The sequence below is a fragment of the Hoplias malabaricus genome, chromosome 4, assembly GCF_029633855.1.
Source record: "Hoplias malabaricus isolate fHopMal1 chromosome 4, fHopMal1.hap1, whole genome shotgun sequence".
Taxonomy (NCBI): Eukaryota; Metazoa; Chordata; class Actinopteri; order Characiformes; family Erythrinidae; genus Hoplias; species Hoplias malabaricus.
This window is the reverse complement of record NC_089803.1, coordinates 65,536,799-65,552,163: the sequence shown is the minus strand read 5'-3', so window position 1 is coordinate 65,552,163 and position 15,365 is coordinate 65,536,799. Positions and strand designations below refer to the sequence as shown.

The 15,365-nt window shown below is 43.0% G+C and overlaps 1 protein-coding gene across 4 annotated transcripts in view; it reads right to left on the bottom strand.

The window, feature by feature from the left end:
* eps8a (EGFR pathway substrate 8a, signaling adaptor) overlaps positions 1-13,508 on the bottom strand; it is a 68,771-nt gene extending 55,263 nt beyond the window's left edge. The window contains exon 1 of one of the 4 annotated variants that reach the window (XM_066667222.1): positions 13,150-13,508. The gene's annotated coding sequence lies outside the window, so the exon portion shown is untranslated. Of the gene's footprint in view, positions 1-11,043; positions 11,066-11,219; positions 11,353-13,149 lie in introns of those variants that run through there. The other 3 variants (XM_066667218.1, XM_066667220.1, XM_066667221.1) reach the window with 3 other exon arrangements.
* Between the last annotated feature and the right edge of the window lie 1,857 nt (positions 13,509-15,365).

The window sequence follows — 15,365 nt, the reverse complement described above, 5'->3', positions numbered from 1 at the left end:
GACCCAGATGAATGTTTGACATTGATACACACACATACTGCTTTAACATAAAACAAACTCATGAATGATTTCCTGGACGTCTAGAGCACGGCTAGTTTGGAAGGAAAGAGTTTCTTGAGTTCCTTCTAGAAGGCCTTTAAATGACTCAAGCCATTACTCCTTCCCTAAAGATCACAAACAGCTCCCAGCATTGACAGACTCCACCCAGGATCCACATGATCAGAGGACAACGTGACTAATGAGAAAAAAAAAAATCAGACTTTGTTCACCACGTTTGTATACTCTTCAATCTATGATTAAACTACGTAAACAGACGGTGGATCAAACTCAGAACAGCAGCCAACCTCCAAAAAAAGTACACGGCTCTAACAGCGCCACAGATCAGACCTCCACTTCTTCAACAGCCGCTGCCTAAAGCCATTCTAAGTCTATAAAGCCATTTTTAATTAAGAGATATCAGCTAATTCACAACTCCCTTACCCAATGGCAATATAAATAACTCTGTACACAGTGAACCCTCTCACATACTGCACACAGAACTTCAGAAGTGCATAAAAGGTGTGAAGGCCAGTGGCAGCTACAGTTTTGATTATTAAGTCTTGATTAGAACCAGCAGGTCAACAATTGGTGTTTGGTTTGGCTCCTGGTTTTAAAAGCACAACACCCTTGAAATGCCTTGTTTTTCATTATAATGAACAAATCTCTACTGCGTCTGATTATAATATTGACCATATCAAAATCATACGGGTGAATATTACCTGCTATCTGAATGTTTAGATCCTTATCATCTGTTTTGGTAAAAGGGTTCACAGCACTCTGGCCAAGCCAAGTACTAGGTTAAAGACACACATGGAACCTATTTCACCACTTATCCACAAGTTAATACAGTTCTGGGGTCTTAAAGGCTAAGCACCAGCTATATGAAAGTGTCAAACAAATAAATACAGTGGAAGTTGAGTTCCTAAATTGTGTTTATTGATACTCAGAAAACATGTTATTCCCCCGTTTGCAACGATGTTCCAAAGGCACTTTGGAAAGGACCATCCGCTCACTCCGTTATCTGTAGCTCATTTCACTGGCGCTTTTCCAACAATATGGGCATGTAAGGACACCAACGAAAGGTGTTCAAGAGCCTCTGTAACATGGAGGTAAACAGGGTAAGGACACTCACTTCGCCTGTTTTAGTTGGTGTTAGTTAACGTTAGCTTGACTCGCTAAACTCGGTGTCTCAGATTATACTCGGCTACGTAGCTGCATTACGGAGGTTTATAGTGTCGGATGAATTCGAGTTCGACTTCGATCACATTTACAAGAATAACGGTACCTCTACATTTGAGTTTAGCTTATTGCTAGGCTATTGTCATGAATAATGTTGGTTATTTAGCTAGATACTGTCATTACAGTCAGTCATAACGGTGTTTTACCGCGGCGTTGTTCAGCTGTTGTCCACCAGTGACGTCACGGTCGCGTTCAAGAATTTCCGTAGCGAGCTCGGGTTTTTCCGTCAATTTAATAAAATTGTCAGTTTTAAAGCAAATTAAGCTGCTATTTTCATTTTAATTCATACTTATATATGTCAGTAACTAAAATAATGTGAAATATTCATGGAGGTCCATTAAGTGGTGCTTAGCCTTTAAAAAAACAGATGTTACACTCTTTGCTCAAAATATCACAAGGATCAAACAATACAGCAGGGTTCTCCCCCTTTCAGGATGACCGTTTGCAGCAGAACAACCCGTTCCTGTAAAGGAGAGCTCGGTTCAGCATGAGATGCCAAAAGTGACACACGTGGAGAAGATTACAAGGCTAATGTGTGGACTACTGTTATCTATGATACTGGACAAAATTCAGCACAGATAAAACTCAAGCTTGATTGTTCTTACTGTTGTCTATAGATAGATTCCACAAACAAGTCATCAATGAAAACCTTAAAAACTCATCTATGTTAAATCTAAGTTATTTGCAAGAAAACAAACGCCCTAATGCTTTAAAAGTTCAGTACACATTTATCTCAATATACAAGAGATGGGGGCCCCAGGTAAGAAACCTTTGCTATCTGAACACACCCATTTTCAGCTATCTTTGAATCAGTGCCATTTCAAACCAGAAATGCTCATCCATTCCATGACACAGAGTGCGCATGTTGCTTGTGATGCATTGTCTAACACCACATGGATATTTTAACAAGATTAAAAACTTGATTTTCACTGGAGGGTTCTTTAATAACTTGACGTGGCTGGGGCAAGTGTCATGTAGCATGACCCATGCAGAGATAACTGGTGGGCTGTACATGTTAAATACTTTTCAGCTGCATTAGCCTCATGGCTCCCCTGCGAAATGAAAGATGAAAAATCAAAGCAATCTTAGCATTAAAATACAGCAGGTTGTTTCTGGCCATTTATATAAATGACTACTTGAAGTTAAATTAATTCTACATTAATTTTTCATCGTATAGTAAGTAGAATGCATCAAGTACAGTCTATTATTAAGACACATGCTTAAGACTGTGCTGTAGGCCCAACATGAACAGAGCTGGGGAAATTTCATTTAAAGTTCAAACGCGTTGTTCTTCAAAGCTATGACCAGTCAGGCTTGGTCGGCTCATAAAAATATCATAAACCAGCTTGTTACAAAGGCCAAGGGCCCTGACCAGAGGGATAGAGACAGGAGTTTACTGTGATTCTCACATGCCTTAGAGGAAGCACATCCTAGGCTTCACCATTTCAACTTGGTAGTATCATGTGTTTGGAGAGTCCTAGCCAATCAGAACTAACAAGAAATAGCTACAGGGGTTGGACAATGAAAGTGAAACACCTGGTTTTAGACCACAATAATTTATTAGTATGGTGTAGGGCCTCCTTTTGCGGCCGATACAGCATCAATTCAACTTGGGAATGACATATACAAGTCCTGCACAGTGGTCAGAGGGATTTTAAGCCATTCTTCTTGCAGGATAGTGACCAGGTCACTACGTGATGCTGGTGGAGGAAAACGCTTCCTGACTTGCTCCTCCAAAACACCCCAAAGTGTCTCAATAATATTTAGATCTGGTGACTGTGCAGGCCATGGGAGATGTTCAACTTCACTTTCATGTTCATCAAACCAATCTTTCACCAGTCTTGCTGTGTGTATTGGTGCATTGTCGTCCTGATACACGGCACCGCCTTCAGGACACAATGTTTGAACCATTGGATGCACATGGTCTTACTGGTGCAGTGTGCAGTTAATGAAGATTGGCCACCAGGCTGCTCCAATTTAGCCATGAAACCTCCCACACTACAATGACAGCTGTTTCAGTTTCATTGTCCAACCCCTGTAATACTGTTCTGATTAGTCAATTATTCAAAGCATTGTCAATTGATAAATAAATACTGTAAACATCTTTACAGCTGAAATGTTGGGTTGGTATAAAGGACATTTTGCAGATCATGACTCTCAGCAAGGACTGATCATCAGCTCTAGATTGAGTTTCACAGCTTCTTTGCGGTGGTGTCTCTCAGAGAGAAGAAGCTTGTTGCCCCGCTCCACGGCTGGAACATTTCTGCTCATTAGGATGGTGTGAGGTGAGAAGCCCCTTTGGGAAATCTGGACTGGAAAGCAGAGGTGTGAAATTAGTCTTTACGCTGAAGACATGATCCAATTTTCACAGCGCACATGCTGGGTGTACAACCACAGGCACAGGAGGGATGAAGAGGAATGTGCGATGAATCCATGGAGAGAATCAAAGCCTTCCTCCATCACTGGCTACACACAAGCGGTTTACCCTCTGAATACTGAGGCACAGTGAGCGAGGGAAAGGATACAACGCTTGTTTTTTCCCTTTGGACTGTGGGAGCCATCTCAGATAGGAGGTAACAGACACCCACACACACACACACACACACACAAGCAGTGGTTCGACCCATGCTGCTGAGAGAGAGTAAATGGTAGCTTCCATGTTCTGCTGTGATATTCTCACTGCAGTCCCACAGCCATGTGACCAACCAACGCCCAGCAGAGATCGAGAGAGAGTGAGGCTGGGAGTGAAATCTCTAACCAGTGCAAACTGGTACACTGCCCTAACATCATATAGAAGCGCTGGACCACTGGAGAGAGACCAAAGAACGAAACAACTCCTTCAGTAATTCTTGACGTTATGTAGAGCACAGAGCTCCAGCTCAAAACTGTGAAGCTTTAAAAGACAACAAAGCCTATTTCTAAAGTTCCCTGTCTCTTTAGTGGGACTGGCCACTTTTACAGAATTACAGAAATATGTTTACTCCGTATACTGTATCATTTACAATAAACAGGCACCCGTCTCTACCAAGGTGTTGCTGTAAAATGGATTAAAAATTGACATCATTTGTCTGTATTTGACCTAGCAACCAAGGTTCTGGGGAAGTCCTGAAACTCAAAAAGTGGGTATCTGTAGTGAGGGGAATCAACAATCAAACAATTAAAAGTGTTCCCTCTCTGAAGAGCAAGGCCACCCTGTTCCTCCAGACTGGGGACCCCCCCCCTTGGCGGAACATCCGTCTTAATATTTTCTGGAGTCTGGAGGGGCTGGGTCTGTGCTAGGGCACAGCAGCCTGTCATAGCTTTGTGTGCATCAATGAGAAAGAAAACTGTCTGGTATACTACGAGTATTACCACAGCAGAAATAATTTAGAGCTAATGAAAGAAAGTTTAAAAACAATAAAATAATATATTGTTTTAAATAGTTCATTTTGAAAGCTCTGGCCCTGCATTAAATGTCCCACCTTGGTGGTTAGTAAAGTCTACAGAAGGGGGAAGAGTTCACGAAGCACCATGTGACTCAAATTTATAATTAAGATTTTTAACAGATTCACATTCAGAGTGGGAACGGACTAAACTACTGTTCCATTCTGTCATGTAAAATCAGTCAGTAGTAGGGCTGTGTCAAATCATATTGTTCGCAATAATATTTTAAAATGATATTAAAATGTCAATATTGTGATATTCTAACATGTTTACCTATCAACGTCATACGTTCTTTACATGAGTCATGTAGGCACGGTGAAGTACGGTGTATTTGTAGTAAAATAAAACGTTTTAATAAACAAAACCATTTTAATACTTTTAATATATATTCATTTATTCATTGTCTGTTACCATTATCCAGTTCAGGGTCGCGGTGGGTCCGGAGCCTACCTGGAATCACTGGGCGCAAGGCAGGAACACACCACACTCCTCGCAGACAGTCACCCGGAGAAAACCCATGCAGACACAGGGAGAACACACCACACTCCTCGCAGACAACCCATGCGGACACAGGGAGAACACACCACACTCCTCGCAGACAGTCACCCGGAGAAAACCCATGCGGACACAGGGAGAACACACCACACTCCTCGCAGACAGTCACCCGGAGAAAACCCATGCGGACACAGGGAGAACGCACCACACTCCTCACAGACAGTCACCCGGAGAAAACCCATGCGGACACAGGGAGAACACACCACACTCCTCGCAGACAGTCACCCGGAGAAAACCCATGCGGACACAGGGAGAACACACCACACTCCTCGCAGACAGTCACCCGGAGAAAACCCATGCGGACACAGGGAGAACACACCACACTCCTCGCAGACAGTCACCCGGAGAAAACCCATGCGGACACAGGGAGAACGCACCACACTCCTCGCAGACAGTCACCCGGAGAAAACCCATGCGGACACAGGGAGAACACACCACACTCCTCGCAGACAGTCACCCGGAGTGGGACTTGAACCTACAACCTAGAGGATCTTGGAGCTGTGTAACTGCAACACTACCTGCTCTATGCCTCCCCCTATATTACATATATTTAATATTATTAATATTATATGTTTATTTTATTATTATTATTATTATTTTGCGATAGTGTGTTCTTGAAATTAAGAAGTATTTTTCGTTGTTTCGTCTTAAAGATATCGTTAGTGTGAAAATACCCTGAAATATTGTGATATTATTTTAGGGCCATATCACTCACCCCTAGTCAGCAGTAGTTTTTAACCCTTCAAACAACACTATTCTCATCAGTGCTGGCCTAGCCCCACGATAAATTAATCAAACAAAAGGAAGCCATTACCGAAACAAACAAAAACTGAATCTTTAACAGATGTTTGTGCCATGTTTGCTTGCAATTATGAAGCAGCTGGTCCAACTGTGTGGTCTGTGGATGGATGTTTGCGTAAGCAGTTTCCAATAGCCTCTGGTCGTGGGTATTCATCTGATATCCTCCACCCCGTTTCTATTGAAGGACTATTCCCTGCTGCAGTGCTCTCTGCAAAAATTTCTCCTGCTACACCGACAGCACCGCAGGCCTTCACGCATGGATTATTCATGATTTACCTTTAATGAATACACTAATTTCTATTCACTGCTGCTGCACTGCACGCCTCCCGCCGCAGATCAGTTCTTTTTTCAACCTGAACGGCCTTCATGAAGATACTGAGAGTCACAGAACATTTTACTAACAACTTCTTTGTTTAATTCAACAGAAACACTGACAGACTGTGCATTCTGCTGCAGTTTGGTGGGTACGATTAGCGCTGATCATCTGATGCTGAATATCCACAACATGCATTACTAGATCTGACCAATACACAGCATGCCTAGTCCTTTAAAAAAATAATTTGTTAGGTTTGTCTGCGCTTGTGTTCTACTAACCTCTCAGTCAAAGCAGTCCAGAGGACAAAGGAAGGACACAGCCTGGGAACAGAGCATGAAAGACACTGTGTTTCCACTGGCACTCCCTAAATGCCGCAGTCCAAAGAAAGCACTGTCTGTGATACTAGAATTCATCCAGAACATCCACGCCAGCTTGGTGAGGAATAAAACACACACACACACACACACACACACACACCTGTCCCAACTGTTCTTTTAGAGATATCTAGCCTTTTGAGTCAAAGGTAAAAACCATGTGTCCATAACTGGAGTTCAAAAGTTTAAATAACGCAACAGAGAAAATAAGGCAGTACTAGAGTAACAGTAACTGAACGTTTCATGTTTTACACATAGGACAAAACCATGTTTCACTCTAAATTCACAGCTGAAACAAATCCATGTGTGTGTGTGTGCTTCCAAACAAAGTGGGTCTGAAAGGATGAAAGAAGCAATCGCTGAGAAAAGAACATTAAAAAATGTAATTGTTAAGTATGACAAGGGTGACGACCCTGTGCATATTTTCCCACAGCCTGTCCACCAAGATTCGTTGCTGGATTGAGAGAGGAAACCCCTGCAGACACAGGGGGAACACACCAAACTGTGAGCTGAGGTGAAGATCGACCCTGGAGCTTTGTGGCAGTGACACTACATTTTGCACCAAGATGCTGCCCACACACATAATTTACTGAAATTACTTGTATTGAATTGCCATTTTGGTAGAAATTAATTAAACCGAATGGTAGTCTCAGAGCTCTGTAGCAGTATAACTGTATAATCAGAGCTACGTCTCAAATAGTAAATCATGCAGTAAGCATTCTTCTAACACTGCATTCTGCTGAAGTCAGTACTTATAAATGGCGAGTAATAAGCCGCAAATGAGATGAATAGTGGACACTGAGCTTTACAAGATGGAATTGAGGGTGACAGGAGTTAGATACGAGCTGCTCGACCCGGTACGACAAATGGCAGGCACCAGTCTTCTCTTCAGCCCTGCTGTGGTCAAATCAAATTACAAGAGATATGATAAACAGTAATCAAAGGGAAAAACTCAGGAGAGCTTCACTAACACCACCGATACTTTGGCTTGCTTGGGTCTGACGGAAGGGGTAAGAGCATTTCATTTAATTTTCCCAAGCTAATTTCATTTTGAAACTCCCCAGCAGATGCTTACAAAGTCACGGAGAGTAGCTGCATCTCAGAAGTACAAAAGAACGAAACTAAAAAGTACAATGACAAAGCAAAGCAAATCCCAAGTAAAGACTATTTTATCAGTTCCTGGGAATCATAAAAGCTCCTTCTACATCTATGCAATCTAATTGCAATGCATCTCCTTGATGGATGACGTTTCCCAATCCCTGTATTGGTGGGACCTTGCTAACATTTTCATTTTGGCCTGAACAAACCCAACAGGAAGCAAAACAGCAAGAAAAGAAAGGGCCATGCTTTCTGGTCATCACCTACAGAGAGGCCAGCAGTGCTAAGAATAGAAAACAATAAAAGGACTTTATTTGACACTATAGATAAGAAAGGAGGAAACCCCCTGAATGGAGCCACATCTGGCCAGACCATTGCTCTAGGAGGCTACAGCCAAACCCAAGTCTCTGCTGCCATTTAAACAGCGGAATCAGTGGTGTCCGTGGAGATGGCCACCAAACAATCTGAGCGGTATAACGGTCAGTGCAAAGCAGGACAAACTGTTAACACATCGACATGGAGGTCTATAATACAGCACAGTAAGTCTCAATCCTGTAATGCACATACGAAAAGAGAAGAAATAAAGCTCTGTAATAAGCAGATTAAATGGTGTCATTGCAATTACCTTAGTAGCCTTTTGCCCTCTGAAGAGAACCTTTAATACCTTTAAGACTAATGCGAAAAGACCTGTCCAACACAAATCAACGACCCTCTGAATGCTTTCCGATGTAGCTCAACACACCGCAAACACCTGACACTGCAATGATAATGATAATCACATTAATATTGATCCAAACAATAAAGTGCATGTACCATGTACTAAAAGCACATTGTGCCATCACTCCTCAAACTAAAAATACAGGAGGTCCTCGGGTTACGTCAGTCCGGAGTTACGATGTTTCGTGGTTACGACACATCTCCCATTTACTGTATAAAGCCTTGTTTCGACATGAGTGGTTTTACATCGTAAACGTCGTAACGTGAACTTCGTGTTTGGTGTGCGCGGCGTGGCGGAAGAATACACGTTTACGTGGCTCGGGACCGAGGAGGATAGGTGTTAGGATAGGATAAGTGCTTACAGTATGTTATTTACGTACAATATGTACGTATGTTCCGACTTACACCGGAAATCGGTTTACAACATGACGTAGGAACGGATCAACGTCGTAAGTCGAGGACCCCCTGTATCTTTATTATGGCTGCTCTTATTTCCAGAGATAGGTTACTGGACAGTGCTTAAGGCTTATCATCATGGTTTTAAAGTCGCAGAACTACAGTATCATATCTAGTTTTCTTACAAAGTTTCCCTACACAGTGTTATATGCACAAGAACATGGTACTTTAATAAAAAACAAATCTAATCTTATGTGTTATGATGTATGTCACTGTTATTACAATGTACATTTCTCAGTATATGGTAGATATCATCAGCAAAATAAGAGAATAATTATTAGTGTGTAGTATTAGGAATAATGTTAAAGGATCTTTAATCATCATACATTCATTATCTGTAATCGCTTATCCAATTCAGGGTCGCGGTGGGTCCAGAGCCTACCTGGAATCATTAAAAGGCAGGGATAGACCCTGAAGGGGGCGCCAGTCCTTCACAGGGCAACACCGACACACACATTCACTCACACCTACAGTCACTTTTGAGTCACCAATCCACCTACCAACGTGTGTTTTTGGACTATGGGAAGAAACCAGAGCACCCGGAGGAAACCCACGCGGACACAGGGAGAACACACCAACTCCTCACAGACAGTCACCCGGAGCGGGAATCGAATCCACAACCTCCAGGCCCCTGGAGCTGTGTGACTGCGACACTAACCTGCTGTGCCACCGTGCCGCCCATCATCATACATCATATAAGAAAAATAATCAAAAATATGTTGCATGTAATGAACTGTATACAATTCCCATAACACTGCATCTCTCGTGTTTACAGTTTTTGAAAGTTGTATGGTGCCATTTGAACACTGGAGACACACAAAACAAGAACACTGTGTCTTTGACGCAAAGCACTGAAGAGTACCCCCTAGTGGCGCTGTATCTAAACTTGAGTATGAGGGGGGGGGGGGGGGGAGCACATTTCCTCAGACAAAACACCACGCAGCCCGTCTTTACGTTGGTAAAAGGCAAGAATGAAGAATAATGAGCCGCAAAGTATTTCTGCTAATGTCACTGCATAATTCTCAGTAGAATTCCAGGCGCTCACATGCATGACTGTTTGTTTTGAACCACAAGCAGAACTCTCTCCCTAACACCATCTGCTGCCTGTGTAAACTGCAGATTAGGGCTGCTGCTCCCCAGCTAATACCCACAGTCCTCAGACCCTTAGGGAACTGACCCCGGCGCCCTCATGTACTAACACTTAATAGATTCTTAACCAAAAAGGGAAAATAAGACCAAAATATGTCGCATAAGGACAGCCTTTAACCTCAGACACAAAGGGTCACATCAGGGTCAGTGGTAACATCACAATGTTTAGTTAAAAGAGGATAGGGGACAGTCTGTTTTTAAATATTTCACACACTGCATTGCAATAAATCCAGTAAAAGATCTCTATGTGCTGACAATATCCATGCCGTGTTCATATAATAAATACTACTGACATACCACCAACCCCAAGTCATTAGACGACAGAACAGTAACAATTATCAATGTCTTCTTTTGATTAAACCTTAAAATAAGGATGAGGGAACAACATAAGACTCAGTCTGGTTTAATGCTTAAGGCAGAGCTGGGCAGTTCCAGTAGTTAAAACTATTTATCAGCCCCTCAGTTCAAACAAACCCAGATTCTTTCTTCAGTACATCCTGTCCGTGCCAGCAGCATAAGAATCCATTAATAGCACAATGACTGAGTGTGATTATGCAATTTTATTCCTCAGTGGATTATTAGCAGCAAAAGATTAACAACTGCTACTTCAATACAGTAGGTGGCGAGGCACGACAAGTTTATTTATACTGCAACTTTCACACACAACAGTCAAAGTGCTGTACATATTCGAAAGCATAAGATTAAGCTACGATAAAATATAGCAAAAACAAGTTAAGTAAAAATCTAAATGAAAAAATGAGATGTGAGGTAGCTAGCTTTTTCAGTGCAGATTTTATTCAAAAGTGAAGCAGATCAGAGTCTCAGAATAAATGTGACCCATAAGGCAAATGTGTGTGTGTCAAGATTTAATTTTACCTTATTCCAGAGTCCTTTAAAAAGCCCTGACCACCTTCAACGTACTGAGAGAGAGTCTGCCAAACACACCCGACACAGTGATATGACAATTAAGTTCCAGTGGCTGTTGAAGACACACTCCCACAATATCCAGAAAGGCTGTGTTTATAACTAAACAAACACAAACTGAAGGGTACCTTGTTTGTCAACAATGGCAACAATAATGCTGGGAACATCCAAAAATGTTCAGGCGGAAAACCGGGACTGAAGCCAAGCAGAGATTTCACATGGAAAGTGCACTCCCCGATGAGACAAACACAGATACAGCTGTGCTCTTGTGGTTATGGTTTCACTGCCCTCGGCATTCACATGGTGCCGATCGCGGTGGTGGGAGGTGCTCATTGCTACTGATCTGAGACCTGCTTGAGACCTGTCTTCCACTGATTTATTTTGGGATAAGGATACAAGATGATGACTTCTTGCCATTTTAAAGAGTTCAGATTCACAAGTGTATATATATAAATTACAATGGAAACTTATGAGTTGTGTAACTTGGCTTCATACTGGCTCCTCCATCCACTGGGACCCAACCTGCGCTTGACACCAATTACTGAGAGGACACTAGAGACACCATCTAATAGGCCTAAAGACTTATTAAAAAAAATTATTAACCACTTAGTCATATGCTATACAATTACAAAAGAGACATTAAAATCTCTGTATAAATCAGAAATATGCGCCACATATTGGTACCAAGATATAGGAGGCAATATATAGGCAAATGTTCAAATCTCACTCAGCCTCAACACTGACTTGGTGGTGGTGTATTAGTGTGTGTTTTGTTGGTAAAAGTGGAACAGACAGCAGTGCTACTGGAGTTTTTAAACCCCTCAGTGTCACTGCTGGACTCTGAACTGTCCATCTAGAGTGGACAGTGAGTGGACACAGTGGTTAGAGATTACAGCAGCCTTGCTGTGTCTGATCCACTCCTACCAGTGCACTGGCCATGGTGTGAAAGGGGGTTAACAAAGTAAGCAGAGCCACAGACAGGCTACAGTATGTAACCGTAGAATTACAGTGTGTCTGTATGTTCGAAAAGGCTTATTATATCAGCCCATTAGACATCTTACACAATCTATAACTGTCATAATCTTCCCAGTAACAATATGTCCATCCAAAAACCTGACTAAAACAGGGTGAGAAAAATCACTTCAAATGAATTATCGAAGCCACATCGTGGGCTCAAGCTGGAGAACCAAAATTGCAGGTTCCTGTATAGCCACTGAAAACAGAGGCCATGAGAGGCTTCAGAAAGGTATGATAGGTGAGAGACAGATTTACAGCAGAAGACAGTGGAGGCCATTATTCACACAGAGCACGTTCCTCTCCTCAGGCCATTAGTATAGTCAGCAGTGTCTGAGAAATACATGAATGAACATTCAGCTGAACAGGACTGAGATTTGACAATCACAGGGCTTCCTCACAGTAACAAAAAAGGCGTTCCAAACAACACAGAGAAAACGGTGGTTTCAAAACCTTCAAAAGACGGTGGAAGGCACTAATTATTTTCATTTTCTAATCCATTTCCCACCCGTTTTCCGAATCATCCCGCTCATTCTGCTTGTGGTCGGCCACTGATTGGATCAGAGATTGTGAATATAGGCTATTAGCCAATCGCAGCGCAAATGGCGAAACCTTTTAGCCAATAATAATGCAAAGAAGGCGGGACTGACAGAAAACGAGTGAGAAATGAAAAGAGCCGAGTGGTGCTCGAGTCTCCTTCTGCTATGGCAACCGAAGCGCTGGTTACCATTAAGGCAGGTGTGTAAGCTCCTCACCGTTCCGCCGTTAGCGAACAAGCACACAAACCAACGGTTTTCTTTCAGTAAAAAAAGCCCAAACCTCACCCAGCTACTTCATATTAAAAGCTGGTTCTATTTTTAGAAGTTAATTCGAAATAACCTGGATAAAAAACGAAGTGAAACACGAAGGTTGTTCGGAAGGAATTTGCAGGAAAATGTGACTTCTGTAGCCAGAAGCTACACCCAAGTCCGCAGCGACAACGGGTCAAGAAATTAAATACAAAATTATTTGTCGTTAAGAATAATTTTTAAAAAGTGTACTTACCTCACAAGCATGTATTTCCCAACTTCTCACTCTCGCCTCATGTCTCCAACAATCATTAATACATTGTTAAAAGCGAGTCTTTGTTTTCTCAGCGTCGTCTGAATGAAGTTGTAGCGTTGTTTAAAGAATATACGTATATTCATGTAAGTTAAAAGAAGGTCTAACGGTGTGATAAAGTTGAAACAGTGAAAGAGAAGGCCGTCCGGTCGTTGCGGTCAGACCGCAGCATGAAGAGTGAATAAACTCAACTCCGCGGGGTCTGAGGTAGAGATCTCAGTCTCACCTTCAAAAACAGCGCGCCATTAACGCTCTCTAGCGGCGGACAACAACAACAACAAAAATCTCTCTCTCTCCTTTCCTCTCTCTCTCCTTTCCTTTCTCTCCTCTCTCTCTCTCCTTTCCTCTCTCTCTCCTTTCCTTTCTCTCCCCTTTTCTCTCTCTCTCTCTCTCTCTCCTTTCCTCTCTCTCATTTCCTCTCTCTCCTTTACTTTCTCTCCCCTTCTCTCTCTCTCTCTCTCTCTCTCTCTCTCTCTCTCTCTCTCTCTCTCCTTTCCTCTCTCTCTCTCTCGCTCCTTTCCTCTCTCTTTTCCCCTCTCTCTCTCTCTCTCTCCTTTCCCCTCTCTCTCTCCTTTCCTTTCTCCTTCTCTCTCTCTTCTCTCTCTCCTTTCCTTTCTCTCCTTCTCTCTCTCTCTCTCCTTCTGTCTCTCTCCTTTCCTCTCTCTCATTTCCTCTCTCTCTCCTTTACTTTCTCTCCCCCTCTCTCTCTCTCTCTCTCTCTCTCTCTCTCTCTCCTTTCCTCTCTCTCTCTCTCTCCTTTCCTCTCTCTCTCCTTTCCTCTCTCTCTCTCTCTCCTTCTCTCTCAAAGCCTTGGGCAACCACACATTGGAAGACTGTCCTCAAATCATGCCTTTGTGAACATTAAAATATAAAACTCTAAAATGTTTTGAACTGTCCATTGCCCATCACAGAATTTTATGTGGCCTAAGACCCCACACTCCACTCCCCAAAGTAAATAAAACCATCCTTTCAGAGCTGGGGCTGAGGGCTGTGGCCTTAAGGTTAGAGAAGCCGGCTCCAGACTGGGCTGAAGTGCCCTTGAGCAAGTCACCTAACCCCCAAACTGCTCCCTGGACACTGAGGTGGTTGACAGCCCCCTGCCCTGGCTGTGTGTGTGTTCACTGCCCCTAGCGTATGTGAAGAATTGCTCTGGCGATGTATGATGATCTGTTGCCAGGTCTTGAAAAGTTGTTAGGAGTCGTAAGTTGTTAATAAAACAAATACAGTCTTTGTGTTGTGCTTTTTCCTTTTCCCCTCCTCATGTGATGTAACCTCAGAAATACCTCATGAATATTGATCAACATACGTGAATGAAAAGTGACTCTGGCTCTCACATTTATACTGACTGGGTGTGGAGCAACAGTTTTAAAGTATTAAAAGCCACCACTTTATACATTTGGTAACATGCCAATGTCCTTTACTTGTCTATAATATGAGGGAAATGAAGAATGCAGAAGAGATAAAAGAGTGTTAACCTGCACGAATCAGGTAAATGCTACACACAAGTAAGGAAAGTCAGATGTGAGTATGTTGCCTCCACTCATAGTGAACATTGGGTCTGCATTTGCATGTGGGACTATACATAAATATATTTTCTGCCTGTTAAACATGCTTAACTGACACATTAAAACTTATGGTCAAACTTTATGGGGAAAAAAAAGAGAGTAGTGTCGCAGTCACACAGCTACAGGGACCTGGAGGTTGTGGGTTTGATTCCCTCTCCGGGTGACTGTCTGTGAGGAGTGTGGTGTGTTCTCCCCGTGTCTGCGTGGGTTTCCTCCGGGTGACTGTCTGTGAGGAGTGTTGTGTGTTCTCCCCGTGTCTGCGTGGGTTTCCTCCGGGTGACTGTCTGTGAGGAGTGTGGTGTGTTCTCCCCATGTCTGCGTGGGTTTCCTCCGGGTGACTGTCTGTGAGGAGTGTGGTGTGTTCTCCCTGTGTCTGCGTGGGTTTCCTCCGGGTGACTGTCTGTGAGGAGTGTGGTGTGTTCTCCCCGTGTCTGCGTGGGTTTCCTCCGGGTGACTGTCTGTGAGGAGTGTGGTGTGTTCTCCCCGTGTCTGCGTGGGTTTCCTCCGGGTGACTGTCTGTGAGGAGTGTGGTGTGTTCTCCCCGTGTCTGCGTGGGTTTCCTCCGGGTGACTGTCTGTGAGGAGTGTGGTGTGT